Genomic DNA, 17,675 nt, shown 5'->3' on the forward strand with positions numbered 1-17,675 from the left:
TGTGTTCATCTTCAGTTTGTTAAATATGCCACAACTGCCCTGCAAAATGAGGGCAACACACTACATTAATTTCTACCAGCTGTGCATGAGGATGCCCATTATTATTAACAAACATACTTGCTAATTTTTATTCATGTGTGTAGAATAATCTCTTTATGGTTTTAATTTGCATTTCCCTTACTTATTTTATATTGAGTCTCTCCATATATATATGTGTGTGTGACCTTTTGTGTGTATATATATATATGCATATGTGTATATATATATATATGTGTGTGTGTGTGTGTATGTGTGTGTGTATGTGTGTGTGTGTGTTGGCATTTTCTATCATCCTTGAGAAAAAAATCTAGCTTTAAATAAAAGTAATATATAAAAAACAAATTTATACCTCAAACATATCATAGCAAAATAAAAATTATTAAATTTTTAAATGTGGACAATAAAATCATACATGTGAGTAAAGTAGACCATGGATCAATTCTTTTATAACTTCAGGATAGGGAAAGCCTTATTAACTTACTAAAATTATAATGAAAGATAAACTATGTAAAATATTTTTGCAGAAAAGCATGGTAACTGAAAATCAAAAGAAACATGACAAGGTGTGAGAAAATATACTCCAAAAATACAAAGAACTCTAATGAAAAATGAGCAACAAACATGAATATAGACTCCAAGTGAAAAAATACAAAATTGGATGTAAAACATGTGTAAGATAGCTGCATTACCAAATTTGTAAAAACACATGTTAAAGCTACACTGATTAATTAATCTGACTTATGAAGATTGACATAAATCCAATACACCCTGCTGGTGAGGTTGTAAAGAAACACATTCTCATACGCTGTTGGTGAGAACATATTATACCACTTTGACAAATGTAAATTTGACAATACCTAGCAAAACTAAATATATTTTTTGATTTGGCAATTCTACCTCAAGGCATTTATTCTGAGGATAAATCTCCAGAACTAGAAATAAGCACCTGCATGAGGATAATCATTAAAATATTAATTATATCATCAAAAGAAAGAAAACAAATGTCCATCAACAGTGGCCAGTAGATTTTAGAAACTATTTTATATATAAACAGTGGATAATCTGTAGCAATTCAAAAGTGTTTTATAAGACCAATAAAGTTATATAGAGTGATTCAGGTTACACTAGTTTTTAAAATGGTACCAATTGTGTGAGAATGAAGAAATAAAATCCATAAATGGGTTTATGTCCCTACTGCAAAATATATAAAGGAAAAAAAATAGACACTAATGAAAATAGTTACCTAAACATTGAAAGTGGGAACAAAGTAAAAATATCAAACTTTTATGGTTAATACATGTATATGTGCAGTATTTAACATGTGAATATATAAAATTTTATATAAATAATAATTAAATTAGGTTGCATAAAATTTTAAAATAAAATGTTTAAAATTGTACTAAATAATTCAAACTTAAATTGAATACACTGAAAAAATTAAATGATTTATGCGGTAAACATATACTGTAAAGAGTACATATGTGTGTACACAGTAGTTTTAAGTAAATTCTGAACATAGTAGTGCAACTATAAACCCATAAGAATGTATTTTCAAGAAAAAGGAGCTTTTAAAAAACTGAGTTTATTTAGCAAATTTGTTATTGGTAGGCTTTTTAATATAGTAATTCTGAAAATATTTTGCAGGTACATTAGGATTCACTAACTGAATAAATACATTAATGTTGAGAGACAGGATTCTTATTGTGGGAAAATTAAACACAAAAATGTCCTATAGAAAAATGTGGATGAAACCAGCAATCTAGCTATCAATATGAATAAGTATGTATATATGTATATAAATGTATATATATATATATATTTAAACTTACACATGTACACATAACAGCTATGTCCAACCTATAGGCTGAAGGCTAATTGCCCCATTTTTTAAGTGTTAGAACAACAAAAAGTATAAAAAGGAAGTTTTATTATTTATATACCTTAATCATACTATATGTTTTATATATGACCTAAGACTACTGCTTTTTACTCAATGTGGCCCAGGCAAGACAAAGGTTTGGATATACCTGTCTGCATAGAAACAGTAAGTACACCATGAAATAAATCTTAGTTTCTAAATACAGATCCCCACAAAAAATATAAGGCTTCCATAAAGCACTAATACAAGCATTTGAGCAGAGAGAATATAAGATAATTTGGGCATATTTTCCTCAGCCAGAAAATAATACTCAAAGATTGATAAGAACATATCGAAGAACACAGTCCACTTTAAAAGGGCTTCTACAACACTAATTTGATACAATGTTAGCATCAAAAATATATAACAAGAATGGATGACAGTAAATCAAGTATAAAAAGAAATTCTTAAGTCCATAATGATCTTCTAAAAAAATTAAGGGTGGAAAAGAGAAAAATTCATCTGTGCAGAATTTCTATAAGTAAATGTAAAATGAATAACACAAACAGGAAACCATTATTTTACAAAGACTACTGTGATAATTAATTCAAGGGTATTAAAAATATTGAATAAATTGTATTAATACCTGGATATTTATACAGTCTTAAAGCATCACTCTAAAAGACCCATCAATTGCAAGAAAAATGGTGTGGCAGCTAGGATGAAGTATGTGTTAACTCGATTAGCTTTCAGATCCACCCAGAGGGACTGGTAGAGCACACCTCTGGTGTGTCTGAATGAATCTTAGAGGTTTAGCCTTGGGTTGTATATCTGGACCCTTTCCTCTTTCTCTCTGACTGGAATTTTTTCCCTGCTCTGCTTCCTGACAACCATGAACTGAGAAGCTTTACTGTGTCATGCACTTGCACCATGATGTTTCTGCCTTGGAGTCAGCTAACTATGGACTGAATCCTCTAAATCATCAGTCAAATTAAGCCTCTCCTCTTTTAAATTGAGGACATTGTGTTACAGCAATGAGAAAGAAACTAATACAAATGGTTACTTTTATAGTATAAAAGTCTCAGTGACACCATCATAAACAAATAAGGAAAACACTTTAATTGAATATAATAAAACAACAATAATAATGGGACAAGTCAATATTATATATTTCCTGTTGTGGTACCGTGAGAATGAAACAATATTAACCATTTGGTATTAACAAAAATGTTTAACCAGCATTTAAAACACAGAAATAATCCTTGGAACACAATACAGAACTGGCTTAAATTTTTCAAAATTTCAAATCATGAAAGAAAAAAAAGAGGAACTATTTTAGATTGCAAATGATTAAAACAAGACAACTAAGTACAGTATATTGAATGATCCTTGATTGAATCATGAATTGAAAAACAGAAAAACAAACTCTAATCATCAAGGAAATGCAATGTATAAGTACGAATACCTCACATTCACTTGGAGTCCCATTTCTCCCACATTGAATTGCTTTAATCCAGCAAGAATGGCTTTTATCAAAAAGACAAAAGATAATAAATGCTGCTGAGAATATAGAGAAAAGGGAACCCTTGCACACTGTTGGTGAGTAAATGTAAATTAGTACAGCCTTATGGAAAATAGTGTTGAGGTATCTCTAAAGCTAGAAATCCAGCAATCCTGCTCATGGTTGCATGTACCAAGACATCAATAGTACAATGTTCTTTGCAGCACTGTTCATAATACCCAAGATGAAACAACCTAAGTGTCCACTCAATGATAAGTGCATAAAGCAAATGTGGTACACTCAGCCATAAAAAAAGAATGAAATCTTGTCACCTGCCACAACATAGATTGAGCAGGAGATAATTATGTTACAATGCAGTAAGCCAGTCACATTAAGACAAGGTTTGCAGGATCTTATTCATGTGAAATATAAAAATGTTAATCTTATAAAAGTTGAGAGTAGAACAGTGGTTACCAGAAGTTTGGAATAGTAGGGGCTTATGACTTCATAAAGTCATAAGAAAGGATTCTGAAAGATTTTGCCATAAAGAAATTATGACTGTTTGACAATATATGTGTTTAAAAGGATTAACATTCCATGGAGCTCCATTACTATGCACAACTGTCATGCTTTGATGTAACAAAGTTACATCAGTTAAAAAAAACTTTAAATATAAAAGTAAATTGAAAGTGTTTAACAAAAAAAGGAAATAGGAAAGGGTAACTATTAAGGTTGTTAATTAGATAGTTGGGATAATTTTAATTAATTAATTGGATAATTTTAATATGGACTGATATCAGGTAATATTCCACCAATTATTCACAGATAGATAGATCCTGATGTACCTCAGGGTGATTTATCATGGGGTCTACAACTGATTTCCAAATAATTCTACAAATACAACTATGTATATGAGAGAGACAGAGACAAAGAGAGAAGGATATTAGCAAATGTGGTAAAAAGGTAACAAGTAGAGAACCTACACAAAGGCTATATTAGTTCATATTATATATATGTGTGAAATATTTCAATGTAAAAACTTGAGAAAATGAAAATAATCATTTAGTATTAATAAAAAGTATTCATTTTGGAAAAGTTAAAAAATATTTTAAGCTGCGCAAACAATTTAAGACATCATAATAAAATTATAGTCCAGTTATTAAGTCTCCCCATAAATGTTAGCTGAATTTAGACTAGATATTATGTAATAAAATTAATGATATAACTTATTTTTTATACTTGGACTTAGTTATTTCTATATTAGTATAACCCCCAGTGCTTTCAATAAAAAGGAAGACAATGGATTTTAAAAGTACATTCTCTAAAGGTGTAGGGGAAATGGGAGGGGTGGGGGAAGGAAATAAGGGAAAAGAAAAGAATATGAGAAAACGAAAAAATGGAAAAAAAAGAATTTGTAAATGGGGAGGGGAGGAGGGGGTGAAGGAAGGGCAGGGGTAAAGGGAAAAAATGAGAACCAAGACCTGTCATGTAAAGGTACAAGATCCAAGGGGCTGGGGAGTTAGCTCAGTGGTTCGGTGGCCTGCCTTGCAAGCGCAGAGACCTGAGTTCAATCCCCGGTACCAAAAAACAAACAAACAAACAAACAAACAAACAAAGGTACAAGATCCCAATGATGAACATAATTGTACTGTATACCTAAAATGTACTAATAAATTCAATGAGAAAAAAAGTACATTCTCCCCAGAAGAGACATCTTTAGTTAAAGTTTGTACAAAATGACAATTTAAAAGGTTATATGTAAACTAATGAGTTCTTGTCCATAATTGATCCACGAATAGGTTTGTAATCAATGCATTTTTCTAAGAGATGTTCAGCTGTGGTACTGGTACTATGGAAATTTTTAAAATATAACATATTATCATTCCAAATATACAAACACACCTAAATCATTTGACCTCTTATGTACAAAGCAATATATTCTGTTCCTTTATACTCCATTTGGGATAATTATTACATCCCTTTGAAGCATCTCTAAAGGGATAATTTCTCTTTTTACAGAAGTATTCCCAGGCTATCAGAACACAATCATCTTACACATGAACAAAACAGGTAGTAACCTATATGGCATATCTTGAGAAATGTTAAAGCAAAGAAAAACCCTCGTCTTTAATTGAAAATAAAAAAGCTCTAAAAAGCCGATAAACCTAAAAAAGACCAGCAATTGAAAATCTATTCCCATTTTCAGTTATTTTGTTTGCATCTCTTTTAAATACAGGTAAAAGTATATAAAGCATACAATAGGAGTGAGATAAAGGAAAACACCTTAATACATTATTTTTCCAGAGGCTAAACCCTATCATATGAATAGCAGTTTATAGAACCAGCATCAGAACATTTGAGGTGGCTTAGCTGGAGAGGACCCCTCTCCCACACATTCAAATTAAATGCAAAGTAATCACTGCTGGCAATCATTAACTTGTGTGGATATTTTGTATTATAGTTGAGGAAGAAGAGAATATTTTAGTTGGATCCAAAGCCATTAAATTTTTGAGATAAGAATAATGAAGTATACGGCCTCAGTCTCTCCTTGCCCCATTCGGATTTAAGGGAGGAGGTGACAACTATCCTTTGAGAGAATTGCTTTGATGCTCAGAAGGCCTTAGAGACAGAAACTATTGAAGCGTTTTTATAAAAGTCTTCAGGTAACTCAACACAAGGGCAATTCTGAGTTAGGGAAACAGCTCTTTCCCCTAGTATTTCCTCCCAGCTATACTTCATCACTCAGGCCTGGCAGCTATGTGGACACTGCAGCCACACAGGGGAGGAGAGGAGAGCCATTGTCAGCCTAGGCAGGAGGCAAAGCTCTGTAAAGAAGCTTTGTATGTGGAGATTCTCTGTGGAGAATATGTAACATTAAAAAAAAATGAAAAGGAAGGATATTTAGTCATGTGGGAGAAATGGGACTCCAAGTGAATGTGAGGTATTCGTACTTATACAACATGCTGACACTGTCAGTCTTACTAAAAGTACCCTATTATCCTTTTAAAAAAATTAATAAAAAGCCTTTATATATTCTTATAGTATTGAAAAAAAATTTTAAATCTAGTATAACCTTCCAAAATGTGTCCTCAATTCATTCCCATTAATTCTCTACAAGAATTTCTGTTCTAGTCAGTTTCTTGAATGTTTGCTACTCATTCTGCCAAGTCTCCTATATGAATTAAGGTGCATCATTTCCTGAACTTGGTATAGCCTTCTGTATCCTTTAATGCCCTTCTAAATACAAGGCAAGTTAGGTATCATCAATTCCATTAACATTACCTAACTTCAATAAAATATCTGGACTTACTGTTGCTTGCAAAATTTGAAAAGACTGGCCACATTCAGGTCCTGGCATTGCAAATTAAAAAAAAAAAAAAAAGTTTGAGATGCATCGATTACACATTGTTTGAGAACACTTTCTTCTGCATTTAATTGTTTGGCCCTTGTATTTTATTTTTATCTGGCTTTCTCATTTAGAAAGTTTCTGGACAACAAGTTCTGTGTTGTTTTCATCTTTGCATCTTCCACAGGGCTTAACACAAAAAGTCCTCTATAAATATTTTTGGTGTATTAATCAGTTCACTTATTCACCATGTGTAAAAAAGCAGGTAGAATATTTGAAGTGATGAACCACATTTTAAGATGTTACTTTTTTTTCCTCTGTCCAAAAAAAGTCTCTTTTCAGTTCTAATCCTAAATTTCTAGTAACTGAGATAAAAATCATATAAGCACCCCACAGTCGATTAGCATTTAACAGCAACATTTTTCCCAGGGCAAAAGTAAAACTGTCAAAGATATAAAATGTTCACACTCAATTTTTCCAGGTTCATCAACAGTAAATATATGATTAAACACTGTAAAAATAGGTTCTATCGCAGCAAGGTACCATAGTCTTTTTTTTTCTTTCATTCTCCTCTATGCAACACTTTAAAGAAATTTAATAATAAAACAAAAATTCCAAAGAAAATTAAAATCTAAATAAGTCTTTTATATCTAGCTTTACAATGTACTTTTATTCCTACAATAAAAACTCTATTCACCAAAATTTTCATCAACTCGTCATCCACATTGGAAGAAAGACTGAAGAGTTTTGCTTGAACTTTTCTTTCCTTATTCATTAAGGATCAAAATGAAGGTTTCCACATTAACAGTATAAGCTTCCCAGACCTCGTGTTTCTACCACACACAGTCAAATATCATTAAAAAATGATAATCATTAAATCTGAAGCTATAGGATTTTATTTTAGTAGTTTCTTAAATACAAGAAAAAGCAGTTTTATTTTTTCATACATGAAAATTCACCACTCTTAATTATTTACTCAGACATTAACAAGCCCTCATATTACAAAAATGTAAATTAGGAAGAAACAATTTGTTTATCATTAGTATAAGAATCCTCAATATTAGATTGAATGTATTTCAAAAGGAAAAGAAAATACTGATCCCCAACCTGGAGTGCAAGAGAAATTACGTAGAAAGTACTGTCTCTGTTGGCTTCTTAAAACAATATAGAAAACTGGATGGATGGAAAAGGAAAGCAAAGACTTGATTCGCATGACCAGGGTGAAAAGAAAAACAAACATTATAGTTGAAAAAACATATATTCCATAACAAGTTCTAGAGACTCCCAGGTGCAACATCAGTAGCGCTCCAGTCTCGATTTTTATTGTAATCTTGTGGCTTTTTATTTGTAACTTATATGAAAAGAATCATATTGATTGGGGCAGATTTAACTCAGTAAAACCTATTCTACGGAGATTGTCTGTGCTAGGTGATTTTATCAAGTTCTCTTTTGGTTTCATTTTCTTCCTCATCCCTATTCCCAGGGGAGGCTGCAGCCCAGCTTGCAGAGCAAATTGCCCTAAATTGAGTTCTTTCTCTGGCATAGACAAGGCTGCCTTTGGCTCCACGGCTTGAAAACTTTATGCATTCTTTTCTCCTTCTTCTTTAACAATCCCCTTCCCTTTTTCCAATTAAAATGGAGAAGTTTGCACCGGTACCTGCTCCCAATTAAATGAATACTGCATTACCAGCCATACTCCCGGATCTTCTTTACCCTCCCTTCATTAGCCATACTCCTCTGAGGCTGCCTGGCCGACTGCCAGGGACTTATGGCAAGAATTCAAAATCTTGCACACTTTATCCTCTCCAAATCATTCTTGAATATAAGCAGTCTGCTCCTTAGGCCCAGCATGAGAAATGCAAGAACGTGTTCAAAATGGATAGGGGGTTGGGAGGGAGAGAAACCAAAAATGATTTATTTAAAAGGCTAAAAGCCTATGCTAAAAAGACAAGCTAAGAGAGGTTAAGCTTCCCAGTTAATTGACCTTAGTTTCTTTTTTAAAAGCCTGAGTAGGAAGAACAACAAATGACAGTTCGATGGCCTTGTGTTATTTCTGAGTGCCTTCATGCCTACAGGAAGTACATCATCCTCTTCACACCTCAGGCATTCCAAGTCCCCAACTCTCAAAATTATGCACCATGACCGAAAAAGCCAACCTCGGAAGCTTAAGCAACTGTTTTTTGTTTTTTTTTTTAAATAAAGATCAACATGGAATTTTCCAACAAATGTGAGTGCTATAGGGCTATTGCATCAGCCATTCTCAACTGACACTTGGAATCAGTAAGTGTACATCAAGCTGTCATGAATGATGACCCAGGTGTCAAGACACAGGGAAAAAAAAAAGGCCATTCCGTGCCTCCACTGTTCTCGGAAACTGTGCAGATTCCATTTTCAGAGCCTCTGAACACATCTGAACAAAATCTGTGATCAAATTCGAGTTCTGGTATGTACTATCTGAATAATTCTAATAAGGTATTTAGCTTCAGTGAGGCATATGCTCCTTCATTTGTAAGATGGGAACTACCTAGTGCAAAATGATGCTTTGTGGATTACTACATGTATTTAGCACAATTTGTGATTCATGGTACATAATTAGCTACTGTAAACACATTATTGCTATTACTATTAATATTAAAAAAAATGCATCATATAATCCAACAGATATTTTGGACACTTTTCCAGAATATAGCAAAGGGTAAGGACAATTTGCAGATTTCTTAATTTTAAAAAATTTAAAATGTGCAATAACATTTTCAGAAGCTGACTTGGCACAGGCTCCAATATAGTTAAGACATCCACTAAGTTTAGTATTAGAAAACAAAGCATTTATTGGTAGTTATAAGCCATTATATTCCTCTAGCACCCTAGGGAACATATCACCATTGCTGACTTTTGAATAACAACAGTTAATTGAACACTTTTAAAAAGAATCAACAATGTCATCAATTTGTTTGTTGAATTGACATAAAGTTGTTTATTTCCTACTAAGAAATTTCCAAGCAAATCACTACTTAAAAAAAAAAAGAAAAAGAAAGTGCAAAAAGCCATAATTCTAAAACTTTAAGTGGCTATATTGTGGAAAAAGTAAAATATATTTATTAATGGATATAAATATTGTAAATGAATTTGTGCTTTTTTATCTCCTAGAGCAGTAACAACTCCTTTTTGTGCTTCAGTTGCACTAGTATTGCCTGACTTATAAGATAGTGATATTTGAGAAACTCAAGGCAAAAATTGAAAGCTACTTTATAAATGCGATTTTTATTGAACCAATCCAGAACAACATTCTCACAGCATTTTGCACAGTTATTAGAATTGTAGATACTGAAATCAAAGAGATGGAATTATATTCCAGCCGCACCTTTTACATGTCATGTGACTGTTAAAAGGTTATTATCAGACACTCAATTTTCTCCAATATAAAATAGTACTAATAACACTATTTTGATACAGTTTGTAAGGATTACACTTAAAATACTTAACTTGAGCCATGCTTAGTTCCCCACTTTTATCATCATGATCATCCTTATTGGATCTCCATCTTTCTTATATTCATCATTTAGATTATTATCAGTTTTTTTTTTTTTTTTTACTTTTTAAAGACTAACTCTTAAAAGAAGAAAATAATGTGAAACATGAAACAAGAGATTTTGACATCTATTAAATACTGGTGGAATTCACTGCACCCGAATAAGGCAAACATACTCATTGATTCAAATCATACATAATCAAAAGACAATTAAACTGTGATAGTTTTTAGAATAGATTCTTTTAGGAATGCTCTGAGGAATCTGCAACATCCACTAAGTCATTTAACAAAGAAGACAATATCATTTCACTTGCACATTCGGACACAGCAATGGCAGATCCAAGATTTAAGCTTCTGTCTGCTGATTCCATACAAAGATACTTTGCCAGTGATCTTTATACATGTAAGTCAAAGATATCATGCTACCTCCTCACATGAGAAGAAAAATAATCTCAATGAAATAAAAAATGACTTTTTTTCTTTGTTTAACTAACATAAGCATTGTAAAATTATAATAATAATTTTTAATGAAAATGTAAATAAACTTCAAGTGTCACAGGAATCTCTATACAGCTACAAATCCTGTTTTGATTAGTGTCACTATCATCCACCTATCCCAGAAATTAGCCATCATAGTATTTTCCTATTCAATGAGTCTCCTTGAATTAACAATTCTATTTCCATAACACTTACTAAAACCAGTCATCTCCTCAATCTTTGATGATACTGTCTTAAAATCTCACTGACTCATGCCTCAACTATGGTAATGGATCCCAATTTGTCTTCCTTAATCCCTCCCACTCACTGCATTCTCCAAATTCTTGTCAAAATGTTAATCCTAACATAGTTTTATTGTGCTACTCCTACCTAAAATGTTGGATCTCATGTCAGACTCTTCTCAACTTCACTGTATGCTTTTGTCTCCTACTCTAATCCCCAATGTTCAACTTTTTATGGGGGAGATTTTTATTAATACATATATATTTGTAATATATAATAAATACAGTAACTGTGGGGATTGGTACATGTATATATTGTATTCAATCTTTTTACTTCCCCTTCCCTTCTCCTCTCCTCCATGTTCAGATCCCCTGCCAACTCTATTGTTTCCTATCATTTTTTATTTTGCTCTAAAAATTATTTATACTTTGGATTTCTCATATAATTGAAACCATGGATATTTAACCTTCTGTGTCTCCTTTATTTCACTTAGCATTATGGTCTCAAGATGTATACATTTTCCTATTAATGACCGCTTTCATCCAGAGTAGCCTCTACATCAGTCATATTATTTGATATTTTTGTTCTTTACTCTTTAATTTATGCTCTTCTTCTAGTCTTTTTGTCCTTATTTTTTTCTATCCAACTTAAATTAAAAGAATATTTGAAAAGAAACTTCTATGCAAGTTTTGTAGAGACTCAACAGATGAAGTTACTGAGAGAAGTATGCTAAAATATTTTCATACTATCATTCATAGAGTTCCACCCATTTCTTTTTATATATTTTAAAATATTATGTATATTTAATTTTAATGTATGCATATTTACATGTTGCATTTATCTCTATATTGGTTTAAATGCATTCTGTATAAAATGTAGTGATTCTATCTTTCTTTCAGTTAATATTTATCTGAAATAAGTTTTCCATTCTTTTGCTTTCATCTTTGCAGTGTCTGTGCTTTAAGAATGAATCTTTAAATGGCATACAATTGGAATATTAAAATTCAGTCTATTTTTGTCTTTAATTGGAGAGTTCACTTCATTATTAGTAGTTCAGATTATTGGCATATTTGAATTTATTTCACTTAATACATACAACTGAGCCTAGGACTACAGTTTTTTTACTTTTGTCCTGTCTCTTGCTTATTTCTGTCCTTAATTCCTCCAAGCATTTCCTGAGGAATTACACTACTGGAAGTAGTATTCTAGACATTAGAGATTGATGCTGAGGGGATATGTTAGGCTCTTTCTCATAGGAAAATTACATTCTAGAGGGAGGGTAAAGATACTAAATGAGTAAACAATTGACTAATAGTATAAATTATAATACATATATTCTTATTGTCTTTACTGTTCTCAGAAACTCATTTTTGTCTTCCTAGGTGTGGCGGTCCAGCCGTCACAACACGAACGTACCTGAGTTGGGGAGTGAGGATTGAGAAAGGACAGCACACTCAATAGTGCGGAGACAAGAGGTCCCATTTATTTCACAGAAACAGCTCCTTTTAAAGGTAGGCCAACAGGAAGCACCAAACAACTATTAGGGAGGAGATCAGATCTTTGGCTATCTGAATTCCTCCCATCACAAGGTCAAATTTAACAAAGTCCTTGAGCCGGGCGTGGTGGTGCATGCCCGTAATCCCATAAAACTAGTCTGGATTATAGTGAGCTCCAGGTCAATCTCATCTGCATAGCTGAGACCCTTGTCTCAGAAAAGCCAAATAGAGTCATAGATTGTGTCAATGCCTCAATGGTAGAAGAAGTTACTTTTCCAATGTCAAATGCCAGCGGGCTCCCACACTAGGTTATAAGCACTGCTTTGTAAAATGTATTTCTTTCTCCCGATTCTCTTCTTCCAATCCATTATATCATTAATAATCTTCTCTTGTGATTCAAATATTGATATTCCATAGCTTAGACCTTTAACATCTCCTTCACTACTTCATTAAGCATAACTACCTTAGCCTGACACTCATTACCTCTACAAATTGACTCATCCAGCTTTTTCCAGTTCTTTCTTCCATGCAACCTATATATCCTCTAAACTCTAGCCAAAAAATGACTTACTTGCATTAGTGCTTTCACCTCCTTCTTATTGTATTTACTAATCACTTTACATTGTACTCTCTCTTCTTCTCACAATTCCTTTAAGTGTATTTAAGTGGTTATATCCCAGAAAATACCCTTTATGTTTCCATAAATTTTTAGGCTAGTCTGTTTGAAAATTGTTATAGCACTACTTATTTTTTAAATTTTTATATGGCAGCATCCTAAATTTTCTCTTTATTATGAAAACACATTTTGATTTCCAAATGTCAATATCTTGCAGATAACATATGAGCAGCAAGTAACTCTTCACTTAAGTTAAAATTGCATTTAAGGGCTGAGGATTAGGCTTAGTGATTCCCCTACCTGCCTCCCAAGTGCAAGGGCCTGAGTTCAATCCTAGGTACAAAAAAAAAATAAAAATAAAAAAAATAACTATTTGAGCCGGGAATGGTGGCATATGCCTGTAATCCCAGCACTCAGGAGGCTGAGGCAGGAGGATCACTGTGAGTTTGAGACCAGCCTGGCTACATAGTGAGTAACAGGTCAGTCTCAACTACACAGTGTCTCACAAAAACCAAACAAATTATTTTTTAAAAAATTGTGTTTATCACTGAGATTCCACCTCACCCCACAAAGACTGGCTGCTATCAAGAAATCACACAATAACAAATGTTGGCGGGGTTGTGGGGAGAAAGGAACCCTCCTCCATTGTTGGTGGGAGTGCAGATTAGTGCAACCACTATGGAAATCAATATGGAGATACCTCAAAGAGCTTGGACTGGAGGTTCCATTTGACCCAGCCATCCCTCTGCTGGGTATCCTTCCAAGAGAACTAAAAGAATCATATCACAGAGAAGTATGTGCACCCATGTTTATAGCAGCACAGTTTGTAATAGCTAAAACTTGGAAACAACCTATTTGCCCATCCGTTGGAAACTGGATAAAGAAGTTGTGGTTTTTCTATAAAATGGAATATTACTCAGCCATAAAGAGCGAGAGAATAGATTTTCCTAAGTGAAATAAATAAGTCCCACATGTGTAAATACCAAATAGTTTCCCTGGTGTGAATATTCTGCAACAATGCATAAGATTCTAATAAGATTACTGACATTTAGAAATGGGAGGAAAAGAGCTAAAGGTGTAGGGAAGGTGTGATACGTAGGGGAAAAACAAAAAGGGAAAAGAAAAAAATGTGAGAGAATGAAAAGATGAAAATAAAGTGTTTGTAGATGGGGAGGGGAGGAAGGGGTGAAGGGAGGGCAGAGGTAAGGGGAAAAAATGAGAATCAAGACTTGCCATGTAAAGGTACATGAGCCCAACAATGAATGTAACTGTACTGTATCCCTAAAATGTACCAATAAACTCAATAAAATTAAATTAAAAAAAATTAAAAAATTGTGTTTATACATGGCCTTATAGCATTCAACTCTACATTAACAGGAAAAATGTTTGGATAAATTCCAGAAAATAGCCAAACTATTAAAATTATATTGCTTCATTATGGAGATTATAATTTTGTTACAGGTAGAGAATATGTGGAGAAATCTTTTAATATGAAAGAGAAAAACTAAAACATAAAATCTGGACAATGAATTGGGTCAAGTTTCTGGAAAAAATACTAAAACTATAAGACACTGAGAGCAGCTTTTGAAATTTTGATGATAATTTAATTCCAATCTAATATTAAGTAGGTAGCCAAAATACAAATCAAGTATAACCATTGAATAAATATTTTCTGATATATTTAAGGGAAGAAAAATGTATTTCCTACCTATTTTTCTCAATAATCTTTTAGAAAATAAGCTTCATTGAAGATCTATCAGTAAACCAAGAAGGAGCTACAAGAATTAAAGAGTTATCCCAATAACAACATAAAAATGACCCAAAATGACAGCCAGGGCCATTATAGACCTCTACAAGAATAAAATAGTGCCTAAAATTTTGAAAGGAATTCTGATTTATTTAATATAGATGTCCCTATCAAAATAAGGAATGTCTAAGGAAGAGAAGCTAATATAGCTGATGTATTAATATGGAAAGAGAGAAGTATTGAAAAATAAGCTCACAAATTATCAAAAAGATTTGAAAATTAAAGGTGATTTTATGTAATCTATGACTGATCTGAGACAAAGCTCCATCACTTTTAATTTTTAAAACATGACTTTAAAACCTGGAAAATGGAATATTTAAAGTCGGTTAAATTAAATTAATAATGTTTTTCTGATTGATTTATTTACACAGCTGTTAAAATACATTAACATAACTCTTCACTGATAGCTAGATTATGTAGGAAAGATTATTACTTGTTGATAGTGTCTTTGTGTCTTATTCCAATTATTCATTGAAATGCCATAAATGTTCCTCTCAAAAGTTATGAAGAAAAAAAGTACTCTCATGTTTAACTTGTCTCCTAAAATTAAGAAGGGCTAAAAATTAAAATTCTTGCCAAAACTATGAGTGCCCCTGAGACTCTGCAGAAGCCTCACAATAAAATTTTAACTTAGATAAGCCTGAGTAGCTATCTATTCCTTGAAACAATCCTTAATTGGTACATGTAATAAAACTTAAGCTCATTTCAGATGCCCATTTTTTAATCAGGTCTTTATATTGGGGGGGCTGATTGTTTTGAGTTCTTTATATATTCTACATAATAGTCCTTTGTCTGAGGAGCAGCTGATAAAAATTTTTCCCACATTGTAGATTGTCTCTTAGTTCTGTTGATGGCTTCTTTTGCAGTGCAGAAGCTTTTTAATAAGATCAGATCCCAGTTGTTGATTCTTTCTGCTATTTCCTGTGCTACTGAAGATTTGTTCATAAAGTCTTTTCCTACGCCAATGCCTTCCAGAGTTGCCTAACTTACCTTCCAGCAAGTTTAATGTTTCTGTTTTAATATTTAGATATTTAATCCACTTGGATTGTAATTTAGTGCGTGGTGAAAGATAAGGGTCTAGATTTAATCTTTGGCAGGTTGAGATCCAGTTTTTCCAACACCATTTATTAAAGAGGCTATCTTTCCTCCAGTGGGATGGTCAGCTCCTTTGTCAAAGATGAGGCAGCTGAGTACATCTGGAGTTGTTTTTGTGTCTTCCAATTTGTTCCACTGATCCTCACGTCTGTTTCTTTGCCAGTACCATGCTGTTTTTATCATTGTGCCTTTGTAGTATAGTTTCAAATTGGGAATTGTTATACCCACTGCCATGTGTCTGTTGCCTATGATGGCCTTCATTTCTCAGACAAAGAAGTAAAAGCAGCAAGCAAATATATGAAAAAAATGTTCCACATCATTGGTCATTTCAGACTTGCAGATGAAAACAACACTGAGATTCCACCTCACCCCACAAAGAATAGCTGCTATCAAAAAAATCAACCAATAACAAATGTTGGCTGGGCTGTGGGGAGAAAGGAACCCTTCCCCATATTTGGTAGGAATGCAGACTGGTGCAACCACTATGGAAATCAATATTGAGATACCTGAAAGAGCTGGGATTAGAAGTTCCATTTGACCCAGCCATACCTCTGCTGGGTATCTGTCCAAAAGAATTCAAAGAATCATATTACAGTGATATATGCACACTTATGTTTATAGTGGCACAGCTGTAACAACTAAAATTTGGAAACAGCTCATTTGCCCATCAATTGGATACTGGATAAAGAAGTTTTGGTTTTTCTATAAAGAATGAGAAATTAGATTCATTCATAGGAAAATGGATACATATTGAGAATATACTCCTAAGTGAAATAAATAAGTCACACATGTGTAAATACCGAATAGTTTCTCTGGTGTGAACAAACTATAATAGTACATAAGATCCTAATGAGATAATTGACAATGTGAAGTAGGAAGATGAGGGCTAAAGGTATAGGGAAAGTGGGAATGGTAGCAGAAAGATAATAAGGGAAAAGGAAAATATATGAGAAAATGAAAAAAATGGAAACAAAGTGCTTGTAAATGGGGAGGCGAGGAGGGGGTGAAGGGAGGGCGGGGACAAGGGGAAAAAATGACAACCAAGACCTGTTATGTAAAGTTACAAGATCCCAATAATGAATGTAACTGTATACCTAAAATGTAACAATAAACTCAGTAAAAAATTATAAAACTTAAGCTATATAATGGAACATGATTTCATTGGAAACAGTAATTAGTCTTTAATTAAGATTATTTGATGGATTTTCATTCCTACAAGAAGAGTACGTGAGTATAGAAAGAAAAACTTCCTCTCCAACCTTCCCATAGGGCTTCAAACTTGCTAAGCTCATGATTTGAAACTTCATCAAGAATCCTGAATAGTGCATGACATGGAAATTTTTCTTCCACTTTTGGTCTATTAGAAAGGAAAAGGGAAATGGTAGAGCTCTTGTCTGGCTTGTACTAGGTCTTAGTTCAATACCTGGTATTGTGGAGGAAAAAAGAATGAAAGACAGAAAGTTTTATATTATGGGCCAGAAATGCCTAATAGGAAGTGACAAAGACTGAATTCCTAAGATCAAGGAACTCCTTATTTTCAAACAAAATCTCTTTAATTTGACATAGAATTAGTCAAATTATGCTATTTATTAAAAATGAGTACATTTATGATTAAACATTCTTCAGTTTTCCACAAATCAAGCAAATGCTAATCAAAGTGCAATGAAA

The 17,675-nt window shown here is 33.0% G+C and overlaps 1 long non-coding RNA gene across 1 annotated transcript in view; it reads right to left on the reverse strand.

The window, feature by feature from the left end:
• LOC104871471 overlaps nucleotides 1-17,675 on the reverse strand; it is a 115,271-nt gene that overhangs the window by 96,750 nt on the left and 846 nt on the right. The gene's annotated exons all lie outside the window — the stretch shown is intronic.

The sequence above is a fragment of the Fukomys damarensis genome, unplaced genomic scaffold (genome assembly GCF_012274545.1).
Source record: "Fukomys damarensis isolate Sample0158 unplaced genomic scaffold, DMR_v1.0_HiC HiC_scaffold_14, whole genome shotgun sequence".
NCBI lineage: Eukaryota > Metazoa > Chordata > Mammalia > Rodentia > Bathyergidae > Fukomys > Fukomys damarensis.